The sequence below is a fragment of the Ochotona princeps genome, chromosome 15 (assembly GCF_030435755.1).
Source record: "Ochotona princeps isolate mOchPri1 chromosome 15, mOchPri1.hap1, whole genome shotgun sequence".
NCBI classification, from domain to species: Eukaryota; Metazoa; Chordata; class Mammalia; order Lagomorpha; family Ochotonidae; genus Ochotona; species Ochotona princeps.
Genome location: NC_080846.1, coordinates 11,908,661 through 11,920,761, shown reverse-complemented (window position 1 = coordinate 11,920,761; position 12,101 = coordinate 11,908,661). Strand labels below are relative to the sequence as shown.

Below are 12,101 nucleotides of genomic sequence, written 5' to 3'. Positions count from 1 at the left end.
AGAACCATTGGACTTGAGGCCTAGGTATTAGTAGTTTTTCAATGTTCCCCAAGTGGAACTGTTACAGGATCAAGTTGAAAACCACCAGGAAACAGTAGTGTGAACACTTTTGCAAATCCCAGTGTTGAATGCCGAAGGTGATAAGCAACTCAGAGCACACTGCCAGTGAAGTACTAAATGCAATAGCCTGCATGGAAAACATAGTTCTGTATTTTTCAGACACACACACAAAAATCTAAGCATTATGTGAATTCTAAGAAAGGAGGAGAGGGCAGGGGAATAGCGTTGAACATGGGAAACAAATAGGAACGTATCAAATAAGATAAGAGGAAGGTCCCGCTCAGAACTATAAGCTATAAACTGAGTGTGGTTTCCAAATATCATTGTAGCAAGTGTGAACAGAGCTGTAGGTAAACCATACACAATATAATGTACTGACATGCATGCCTTATCTCTCTTAATCCTTAGAACAATTATGAGATAGATGTTATCGTTGATTAATTTCTCTGCTCCAGGGCAGCCAACAAGTGCTTCATCCCACCCCTGGCAAAGCATTGGAACAAACATAAACATGCAATGCTCTGCGCTTAAGGCAGAAGCCAGACCCCTTAAGAACTTCCTGTCCTGGGCTTATCCTAGACCAGCCTCAGTTTCCTCATGAGTACCTGCAGCCTTGGTGGAGGAGGAGGAAGGGATGGGAACGCGGGTGGACTCAGAATTCCCCCTTGCCTTGCTGCAGAGGCAACCATCAGGGGACTTTTGTATACCTCCATAGGAATCGCATACAACTCTTTCCTCTGCGAACAGGGTCTTCCACGCCAAACTCAGGACCCTTTGGAATGGAGACTCAGATGTTTATTGAGGTAGGCACACGTATGAATCTCCACGAGTAACTGAAGCGCAGTTTGAACAAGATTTCCCAGTGGAGAAAAGGCTGAGGCAGGAGACAGGAAAGTGCATGTTCCGGTCTGGGCTGGCGCCCTCTAGAGGTGGTTCTGACTGTTCCTGTCTCCATTCCCAGCTGGACAGATGTGCGAACTTTTGTACAGATATTGTATCTTTTACCCCAGAAACAATCCCTGACCCCTGGTCTCCCCAGCATTGCATGCTGTAGCTCTGGGCCGTACCCCTAAAGGTAGAACAGAGGAGGTCATCGTGCCCTGGCTGTTGCTGACTTGCTTGTACAGCTGCTGCTGTGGGAAAATCAAGAGGTGCTAGAAGCCCCCTTTCCTCCTCAGCTTAAAGATATGTTCCTTGCTGTCCCACTGCAGTGTCTGGAGTCACCTCATTGGTTCACAATTGAAAGGTCTTGTGAAAATATAGATCTCTAACCGAGCTGCTGTGAAGAGGAGATGGGAGCTGACCCCCAATGCGACTGCACTTGAAACTCAACATCCTAAAAATGTAGATTCTTGGGGCCTAGTACCATAGATTTTGTTTCAGCAGGTACAAGCTGGGGTTCAAATAGCTGACATTCTTCCAGCTGGGACTTGGTGTAGGGGTGAAGCTGGCAGCCAGGATCTCAATCCAGGTCTTTCACAGGGGAGGCAGGGGCCCCCGCACGTGGGTCTCCCACAGTCTGCATTAACAGGAAGCTGGGGTTAAGAGCACCCCAGGCACTGATGTGAGAGGTGGGTGGTCCTACCTGTGGTCCAAGCGGCTGCTCTCGCTGTCCCCATGAACCTGCATGCTGTTCTGATGCTAGTGTTTCCTGAAAAGCATTTTGAGAACTGCTGTGTTTACACGAAGTCTTGGGCGCTAATTCATTGGTGAGACCTTCTGTCGTATGAGGCAGGGAGGTTCCGCTCCTAGCTGCTTTCCCTGACTTGCTCAGGAACTCACAGGAGCTGCCTGTGGACTTGGGGGGTTTTGCCCTAGCACACAGCTCAGGGGTGATGATGGCCCTGTGTTCTCTCAAGACCCCACACAATGCTGCCTCGCCTCATGGGCTCACTCTAGATGGAAAGGGTCTCAGAAAAAAGGGATGGCTCTGCGTGGTGGTGATCCCAATTCAACAATCTCAAATGGCATTACACCAGAGCGCCACATGAGGGCGCTCTAGCGAGCCAACAAAAGCAAATTCCATATGAAATGGGGAGAAGAGGGTTCGCTTCATGCAAAACTTGGACTTTTTAATTGAGCTTCATTATTCTAGAAGCACCAACAGGGCTTCCAGCTGGGCATGCATATCCGCTCATCGTGTGTGTGTGTGTGTGTGTGTGTGTGTTTATGTATGTATGTGTTGAGAGAAAGAGAAGAAGAGAAGTTGATGAAGGACCAAAGAGAAAATTAAACAACAAACCTGTGGGAGTCACCTTCCCTACAGTTTAGGAGAGAATGTTGTGCACTGCCATTGAAATGTCCACTGTCTGATTCCTTTAAAGGAAAATGGCCCATTAGTTCCCACTGAGTGTTCTCCAGTGACAAAGTGTGCCAGAGCGTGTGCAAAACAACGAGTTGGTACCCCTCTCTCCATCTGCTTTTGCTGGCTCCGGCTTGACCTGGAGGAGCCCCCGGGCACCGTTAGACCCTCACAGGCAGCCCACAGGAGACCAGGCCGCCTCCTTCCAGCACTTGCTCAGGCTGCCCCAGGAGAAGCAGCTCCAGTTACACATTAGTCACAAGAATAACAAGGATCAAAGGCAGCGAAAGGCATGGAAAGCTTCATTTTCCCAATTTAATTATGAGGCCAGGAAACCATTGAGATCTGGAAGGAGCCTGATTTTAACTCGTTATGAAATAGTTGAGTATGATATAGAGGAATATTTCTGTGGCTCTCCTCCCCTGTACTTCCTCCCCTCCGCCATCTCGTCCCACACTCCACGTTTTTAATGGGCTGTTGGGTCTTTGTAGTCCCTCCCTGTAGGCCTAGGCTAAGAAACATGAATTTCCCCCTTTTTCATCTAGTACACTCTAATTGGAAGGTTGAAAGATGCGATGTGAGCCTGAACTTAATGCCTCTTGGACTATGCTGGAACCCCCAAAACTATGGCAGCAGGTGAGTGATGAGGGACCTCCCCTGCAGGGCAAGTGTGGTGGTCTCATGGAGAAGGCATTCAGACATCCCAGACAAGGGGCCGTGGCTGCCGGATCGGGTGTCAGGGCTCCACAGGCAGTAGTGCTCAGGCCCTCTGGAGGCTCCGCGCTGTTTTAAACGGCATGGACGCTGCAGATCAAAGCTATGTGATGGCGTTCTCCTCCAGTGCCCTGGGACACACACATGGCAAACATACAAGTGCACATGGCCTATTCACACAAAACCAGCCCAAGAACCGAGACTGGCGGGTGCGTGTTGCTATCTTGAGAGGCTCACTGGTTTGACAGTTTTAAAATGACGACTGTAATGAAGTTGTTCCCTCTGCAGCAAAGTTACCAGGTTTGGTTTTTTTGAGGGGAAGAGCAGGATGAGAGAGTCACGTCTACGTCTCTGGGCATCGCACATAAAGGATTCCATTGGGACTGCCTAGTGCAACAATGATTTAAAACTGGGGCACAGACGCAGTGTGGCACCTGGGAGTCCAACGTGCCATTTCTAGGCTGATTCTGCCCCCTCGTTGCGAGTGCCCGGATGGGGCACTGTGTGCCTCTGGGGCTCATGGTGCTCTTTCGCCCTCTCTCTCTCTGTACTTGTTGAGTTGTGAGGCTCCTGGAGTCCTTGCCTCTCTGAATCTCCAACCTCTGAGTGTGGCCTTTTTATGAGGCCTCTGGTCTTGTGTGTTGCTCTAGGAGTTGTTGGGAATTTTGCTTGTCCTCCATGAGATGAAGTTTTCAGGCAAGGTGAAGTTTCTCCTACTTCCTAGAAATGAGCCTTCCTTTGGACTGCTTGCCTAGCCACATACAGCCCTACGCTGGCTTTCTTCCTTTGCTTGCTGCGTATAGGTACATTGCACAATGATTTCTCAGCTAGGTCAAGCTTGGTCTTTTCTTATGTAAAATATGAGCTCTTCCTTAATGAGACTAATTTATTTTCTGTATTTGCTTTTTGAACATTTTTAAAATCTATTTCCAAAAGCAGGGGTGAATCACAGTGGCTCAACTGGCTAATCCTCCACCTCTAAACATCAGCATCCCATATGGATACTTGTTCATGTCCCAGCTGCTCCACTTCCCTTCCAGCTCCCTGCTGTGGCCTGGGAAAACAGTCAAGGGTGGTCCAAAGTCTTGGGACCCTGCACTCACATGGGAGACCTGAAAGAAGCTCCTGGCTCCTGGCTTCGGATCAGCTCCTCTCCAGCTGTGCAGCATGAACCAGCAGATGGAAGATCTTTCTCTGTCTCTCCTTCTCTCTGTAAATCTGCCTTCCTAATGAAAAGAAATAATTTTTTTAAGGCAAAGAAATAGAGTCACAAAGATAAGGAAAGATCTTTCATTTGCTGGTCCAAATTTTGCTGGCTTGTCTCCCAACATTGTTTGAAGCTCTGATTCCCAGGCCTTCCACCTGACAGTGTTTGGCTCTGTAGGTTGCATTGGGCGCAAACATCTATATTTTAACATGCTAGCCCAGGGAGATGGCACATTAGGAAACACTGATTTCATGATTCAGTTTTGCCCGATTGGAATGTCTGAGTTTTTCTTTTGATAGTTTTATGTATTCAGAGGCTTAACCATCTTGTCTGTGTAATGGTTGAGTGTCATTGTGTAGCATCTCATTGGTAGAGGCCATAGTTGTTTGATCCCAGGACTTAGGTTCAGTGCCTGCAATCACAGTGGACTTTCCAGATGTATGTCCATGCGCCTCGCAGAGCTGATGGTGCCACAACCATGTAAACTAGCTGTGCCCTCTGACCTCTTACCTCCAGCCTCACGCTCTGAGAGAGGGTAACTGTTGTTTAGAGAGAAGGCCAAGGCTCGTTCCTATAATAGCATGGATTCTTCAGAATGCTTAAGGCAGTAGAGTGCAGTTTTAATTGTACAAGTATCTTTGTGCTGGCTTGACTAATACTGTTTCTGCAATTGACTGCGAAATTCATAAGCCCGGGGTCTTACCTAGTCTTACTTATCGCTGTGTTCTAAGTATCTTGTCCAAAACTTAACTAAAGGTAACGCTTGCTAAATTTAAAATATTTTTCTTTTATTTACTTGACAGGCAGAGAAAGAGAGAGGGGGGAAGGGAGATAGGAGACAGAGAGAGAGATCTCACACCCACTGTATCACTCCTTGAGTGCCTGCGTAGCCAGGACTCAGCCAGACTGAACTTGGGAAACAGGAATTTGATCCAAGTCTCCTGGGTGAGTGGTAGGAGCTCAGCTACTTGGGACATCACTTGCTGCTTCCCAGGGTGAAAATGAGCAGAAAGCTGGAATCACAGGAGGACCAGGATGTGAACCCAGGCACTTCAAGGGGGATAGAAGGGTCCCGAGAGGCATCCTGACTGGTGGGCCAAACATCCTCCTTGATAAATGCTGGCTGAATTGTGGATGGAGATATTCTACCCGACTAAATGTAGTGTGCTATGGGGATGAGACTCCACATTCTGCATTGCCCTTTTCTACTCAGAATCACATCTTTGAATGGTGACATCACACTTAGAAATTCTTTATTTCAAGAAGTCAGAGGCATGACAATAAAACTTGGGTTCCAAAGGGGCGAGTAACTAAATAGACCCAAAGGAATCTATGAAAACTTCCTGGGGGAGTCATGTCTTGAAATCCAAAACATGGAAAGTACATGCAAGTACCTGAAATGGTGCAATAGCTGGGTGGCAGAAATGTGAAGTTCTAGTATGGCGTTGGGTTGGAGTGAGGGAGCATGAAGGAGGGATGGTAGCAGTTGGCAGTGAAAGGTCTTGCTAAGCATGTTGGATCATAGGAAACAGACACAAGAAGTATAAATAAGGTAAATTTGGGTTGCTTGTATGTGAGGAAAGGACCTCAGATTAGAGTGATAAATGATGGAGAGAAAGAGAGTGAAGTTAGAACAATGAAGCAGCAACTTCAGCATTCAGAGGAGAAAAAAAATATGTGTATGGCTTTGCTCAAAGGTAGTGAGAGCAAGGAAGGAGGAGGGTTAAAGTTGAGGGATATTTCAGGAGGAAAACCAACAAGACTGGTGATCAATTGGATGTGTGATTTGGAAGCAAGAGAGTTGTGTAAGGTAGACAAGTGAGTTGGAGGAACTGTTAACCAGCATAGTATGTACGCAATGAAGAAGAGGCTGGGACATGAAGGAAGAGATGAATAGCCCAGCATTGGCAGCAGTGGTTTTCCAGTGCCCAGGAAGCACCTGGATGGAAACGTTCAGGAAAGGACTGGACAACCCAGCCCAGCACCAGGAGGCTCTTACAACCAATTCTCTGACTTCTTCTCTGACATTGGTGGTGACCTGCAGGATTGCATCACTCCCGTGTGTCTTTGATAAGACAATAAACACCATCTGTCACCATGCCTGGAGCCAGGTACAACGGCACCAAGGCAACGTACCACTCAGACAATAGCTTAATGAGGGAGATTCATCATCTGCTGTCTGAATAATTGAGAGGGCACCTCCAGTACGCAGATGGAGCTTGCACTGGGCATCAGTTCTCAACAGGTGGATGCTGGGCAGGCACTCGATATTAGCATGTTGGGAAGCGAGGGACACCACAAAGGCTCATTACATCCAGTTGTATCATTTTCACGTAGGAAAGCCATTCAGGGTCTTAAGGTTTGCTCTGAAAAGGGTGGGAGCCTTCTCGCCTAGATTCTTTTGTGATATAATCACTCATTGAGAGCTTCATCCTTGTCATAGCATCGGGGTTATAAATTATTTCCCAGCAAAACATGAGGATACCACCTTTAGTTGTTGCTCTTGGTTAGCACATGGGCTCTGGAGTCAGAGAGCTGGTTATATGATTAATTTCATTTCTGTGCCTCAGTTTCATTTTCCATAAAACAGGTAACTGGTTGTCTTAGGGTTTTTTTTTTTTTGAGGGGGGTGATGACTTTTGACTCCCCCTTAGCATCATAAAAGTATCAGAGTTTCTGACAGTTATGAAGTGATCCATGAAGTTAAAAGACTGCAACCTGGGCTGTTTCGCTTTATCATCAGTGTCTTAAACATAAATTTAAACAACTTTAAAAGCACACAGGCTATTCAGTTTCTCTGACTCCGCTAATCCTCATTGTGTGAGTACCCTGCCCAGTCATAGATTTTGGTGAACTTCCAGTGCCCTATATATTTGTAGGTCTATACCCCCATGAAACCCAATTTAGAAAGCCATTTCTGATTGTGGCCTAATGTTGGACGTGAGGGCAGTTTTCCTAGTCTTCATAAATAAGAACAGTCCCTAGATGAAGGCAGGATAAGCATTTGCAGACAAATCTCATTGATGATGAAAACCTTCTATTGCAGAATGCCTGTTCCTGAGGAATAACACCGTCATGGCCTAGGATGGAAATCTCAGAGAAATGGCAGCTAGCGAGAGGATTTGAGGATACGAGTGGCATTTTAGGGTCCAAACATAAAAGCTCTAGAATCTTGTGTCCTGAGGAAACATGGCACTTGTATTTTAGTCTGGTGGAGGATAAGCTTTCAGATAAGCATGGCCCTCGAATGGGTCCTGAGTTGGTCCAGTTCCTTACTGTGACTCAGGTGGCGAATACAGTGTGGGGTCCCAGGAGGCCTTTCCTTCCTCAGCTGCGTTCTGCGGATCATGGTTTGATCTGGAGAATGCCAGACTTGGAGGTGGGCTGAGATGACAGTGAGCGTATTCATGCCTCTTCCTCCCCTCGCCCCATAGTTTGTACCAAAGCTGAGTTGCTTCACAGCAAAAATAACTTCATGAGTGAGGCTAATTGCTTTCAATGGCAGAGTTAGCACCAAACTGTTTTTCAGCATAAATTTAGTTACACAGGTCCTACCGCTGAGTTCAGCAGCCGGAACAGAGAGCTCTCTGAAGCCACTCACAGCTGTCATTGTTCATTCCAGCCCCTCCCAGAAAATTCCAAGCGAAGGACAGATGCCCCAGATACAGCCTGACCTATGTGGTTCTGACGTTAATCCCTTGGGGGAGAAAACATGTTTGCATTCGTGATAAAGCTAGCACCCAGCTGATTTTCAATTAAATTTCCCTTGTAAAGAGAAAGGGCACTAACTGTTGTGTGCAAGTTTTGACCTTATCTGTAGGTCTCATTGGAAATAAGTCTCATTTATCTTTTGCTTGTTTGCTCATGGTTCAGCTTTGTTTTGCTTTTGCTTGGATATCCTGCAGCAAAATCAGGAGGTAGAGGCGGGGTGCCATCACCATTCTATCTGTACCTTTTTTTCTTTCTTTCTTTCTTTCTTTCTTTTTTTTTTGCCTGTTACACCACTGTGCTGGTTTTTATTATTTTTTATGTTAATTGACATGGTATTGAGTGACCAATATATTAGACAATACAAATTCTTAACCACATCCTGTAACTACTTCCTTGACATCTCAATTTTAGTATATACACAACCGGCTGCTGTTATCTGAATCTTTCTTTAGCTTTACACTGTACCAATAGCCAGTGGATGAGATCTTGGTTACTAATGGTCAAGCTGAGCTGGAGAACTTAAGGACAGTTACTTCTGCTTTTGTAGTCGTATCTGTATCATTAAGGAAACAAAACATTGAATCCGTTAATTAGAATCCGTTAGTTACTAGTTTCTCTCCTGCACCCTACACCTAAGAGCAAAGTTAACTAGTGCATAGACCTCGAGACAGCCACTTTCCCTCCTTATGCACAAGGCAGACATAAGTAATCAATCCTATCCCTTTTCTGAGCCAACTTATTCTTATATCCCTCTTAACACATCACTCTAAAAAGCCAACACCGGCAAAATGAAATTGACTCAAGTAGGACATCATTTGTCATCCCTACTCTACACTTACTCTGCTTTTTTCCTTTCTCCTGTCAGTACACCCTTTCTTGGGTTGAAGTACCCATGCTCCTCTCTCTTTTAGGTAAGAGGGTGGGACTCATAGATTCTCAACATTTCTTTGCGATAGCAGGTCTTCTTCTTGGCATACCTATCATTCTGTAATTGACTGTATAAATTATTCTTGGGTAAAAGATATTAAAATGAAAGACGAATATACAACATTATGCCTTCCAGACAGGGTACCATCTTTTCTCAGTTCTTCAAAGGCCAGAATGAAAGAACCTCTGTGTACTGTTAAGTGGTGACCCAGGAAGACCATGCTGGAGTGTGGGATGGAGGCAGGCTGTGTGCTCAGATGAGGAAAGCCCTCCACTCTGCAAACACTGGGGACTGTATCCATCTCATGTTACTACAGGTACATCACAATAAGGGACTCATACAAGCTCCCCATTTGGAGGAGAGGATTTGGAAGCAGGTGTGTATGTGTATGGATGGGGGGATTACACATACATGAGTACAAGTGTGCTTAAGTAGCAATTATGAACAGTTGAAGACTGCAGATTGAAGCAAGAGAACATGGAGGGAAAACTAAAGGAGATAAATAAATAAACTTCCTGGGATTTTATTCTTATCAGAATACACATGGACTATAATTAGGGTGACAGCATACTTGATGGCCCAAACCAGGACATGCTTGAGAGTGAAAGGGGCACTGTATAGGACAAGAGTTAATAATCTGGGACAGCTGGTCTCCCCAGTCGTGATCCTCCCCCTTGCAGCAACTGGTAAGAACCCAAGCATCAGCAGCTAATGAATGGGGGTGGGCATTTAGCCTAGAGATTAAGATGCCCATGCCCCACCTTGGAGTGCCCAGGCTTGATTCTCAGCTCTTGATCCAGATTCCAGCTGTTTACAGATGCAGGTGATGTTTCTGATGATCTGCCAGCCATGTGGGGGCAGGTATAGATTGTGCCTCTGGCTCCTGGCTTCAGTCCCAGCTCAGTTCCAGTCATTGCAGGCTTTTGGTGTGAAAGCCAGTGGAAGGGAGTCTTTGCTTCTCTTTATCTCCGTTAGTCTCAAGAAAACATATTTGACAGAAGAGCCAGGTCTGTGAACATTGTCTGCCGCCCCTTGGAGGACCAAAATACACAGGATGTAGATTAGATAGGCATTAAAAACTGCATAATTCTACCAAGTTCTTGCTCATCATTTAGTTTCTGTTTCAAAGTAGGAATGAAATGGGAGGAGCAAAATCACTTGAGATGAATTTTTATATTCCTGGAAAAGAATACAAAGAATTAGAAACCTTAATCATATAGTTTTGAAACAAGTTCTATAGCTTTAACAATAAAACTTTTCCATCTGACCCCAAACAGGAGCCCCATTTCTATGCTGAGGTCATTGCGCAGTGGCCCTCAAGGCTCATGGTGCTGGTTTTGTGTCAGTTTGGATCTCTTGAGGAAGAAATGGATACTGACCATGTTATCCAACCTAGTGAAAATGTCAGGTGTCTTATGGATTGCCAGTTCTACAGATACAGAAATAGAGGCTCCAAGATAACTTGTTCAGAATTATCCCATTATGTATGAATGATGCTATCGCAGGCTAGTCTCCCACCTGTGGCACTGGCATCCCATATGGGCACCAGTTCAAGTCCTAGATGCTGCATTTCCAATCCAGCTTCCTGCTAATGGCCTGGGAAGGCAGCAGAGGATGGCCCAAATATTTAGGCCTCCGTACCCAAATGGCAGATGTGAAGAAAATTCTTGGTTCCTGGCTTCAAATCAGCTCAGCTTCAGCCATTGTGGCCATTTAAGGAGTGAGGCAGTGACTGGAAGATCTCTCTCTCTCTCTCTTTTTATCTATAAATCTGCCGTTGAAGTAAAAATAAGTCTTGGGCCCAGCATGGTAACCTAGTGGCTAAAGTCCTTGCCTTGCACACCTGGGATCTCATATGGGCACTGATTCCTTTTTTTTTTTTCCACACCAATATCATTTTACTCTGTATCTGGGGTCAGGGAAAAAAAAAAAAACAGAGGGAAAAGCCCCACCCAACCTCCCACCCATCCCAGATCCCCAACAGGAGGCGCGCTCTGAGGGTCCTGCTCATACAGTTTTGATAGTTCATCAGTTCTGGATTGCTGCCAGTCTCTCAGTTCCAATCGCAATGAACCCTATTCAGAATCCACTGGCTGACAGTCTCTTCATGGTTGGGGTTCTAAGATCAGCAGTTCAGTTGGAGGGATCTCCAAAGAAACTTAATCTGAGATGATCCCAGGCCTGATTCTTGCGCGAGTTTGCTATTACAGAGTCCGACACCGTCCGTCACACCAATCAGCTTATGCTCATGCTGGTCGTTGGGATTGCTGGGTTGGTTCTGTTTCCAGCCCTGTCTTCCTTGTGAACCAACGGGTGTTGTAGTCCAGTTCAATCCTGCCCACTTCATACTCGGTCCTCACGCAAACCGGTTGGAGCTGCAGCCTAGTTGGGGCGACTCCCCATACACCCCACCAGTTCTGCCCCCTACCCTGGTTCCCATGCATGCCAGTATGCACCACAGGCTTGTCCATACTGTCCCACATCCTGTTTAGCTCTCGCACGTGTCGATGGGCATTGAAGCCCAGCTCAACCCAACCAACCTACTATCCAGCCCACACACCTACTGGCAGGTGCCTTTCTGTACAGCCACCCCTGCCCCTGTCCTGGTGTTCGTGCTGTCCAATGAGAGTGGTAGCCCTGAAGGGAGGTGCCCACTATTTCCCTTCTAGGCTACACTCACTCCCAGATTATGCACTCTCCAGGTAGTTCTGGCATTTGACTTGACAGAATTAGCTCCAAGTGCCAGCCTCTGCCAGCTAGTACTGCGGCTAGCCCAACCAACCCTCACCCACTCTAGTTTTTGCTTGCACCAGTCGGAACAGTCAGCCCACCGTGGCCCTTCCCTTATCTAGCTCACATGAGGCCCACAGGTGTAACAGCCCTGCCTATTCTGATCTGCCCCCATCCCGACTCACGCTTTCCAATGAAAGTAGTTGTCTAGCAGGGGAGATGGGCACTGATTCTAATCCCAGCGGCCCCACTTCCCATCCAGCTCCCTGTTTGTGGCCTGGGAAAGTAGTTGAGGACAGCCCAAAGCCTTGGGACCCTACACCTATGTGGGAGACACTGAGGAAGCTTCTGGCTCCTGGTTTTGGATCTGCTCAGCTCTGGCTGTTGCAGTCACTTGGGGAGTGAATCATCGGATGGAAGATCTTTCTCTGTTTTTCCTCCTCTCTGTA

General features: G+C 46.5%; 1 long non-coding RNA gene across 1 annotated transcript in view; it reads left to right on the top strand.

The window, feature by feature from the left end:
• The window catches only part of LOC131482056 (uncharacterized), a 92,652-nt gene that overhangs the window by 43,801 nt on the left and 36,750 nt on the right, over nucleotides 1-12,101 (top strand). The window contains exon 2 of the long non-coding RNA XR_009246740.1: nucleotides 2,908-2,998. This is a non-coding gene — a long non-coding RNA (uncharacterized LOC131482056). The remainder of the gene's footprint in view (nucleotides 1-2,907; nucleotides 2,999-12,101) is intronic.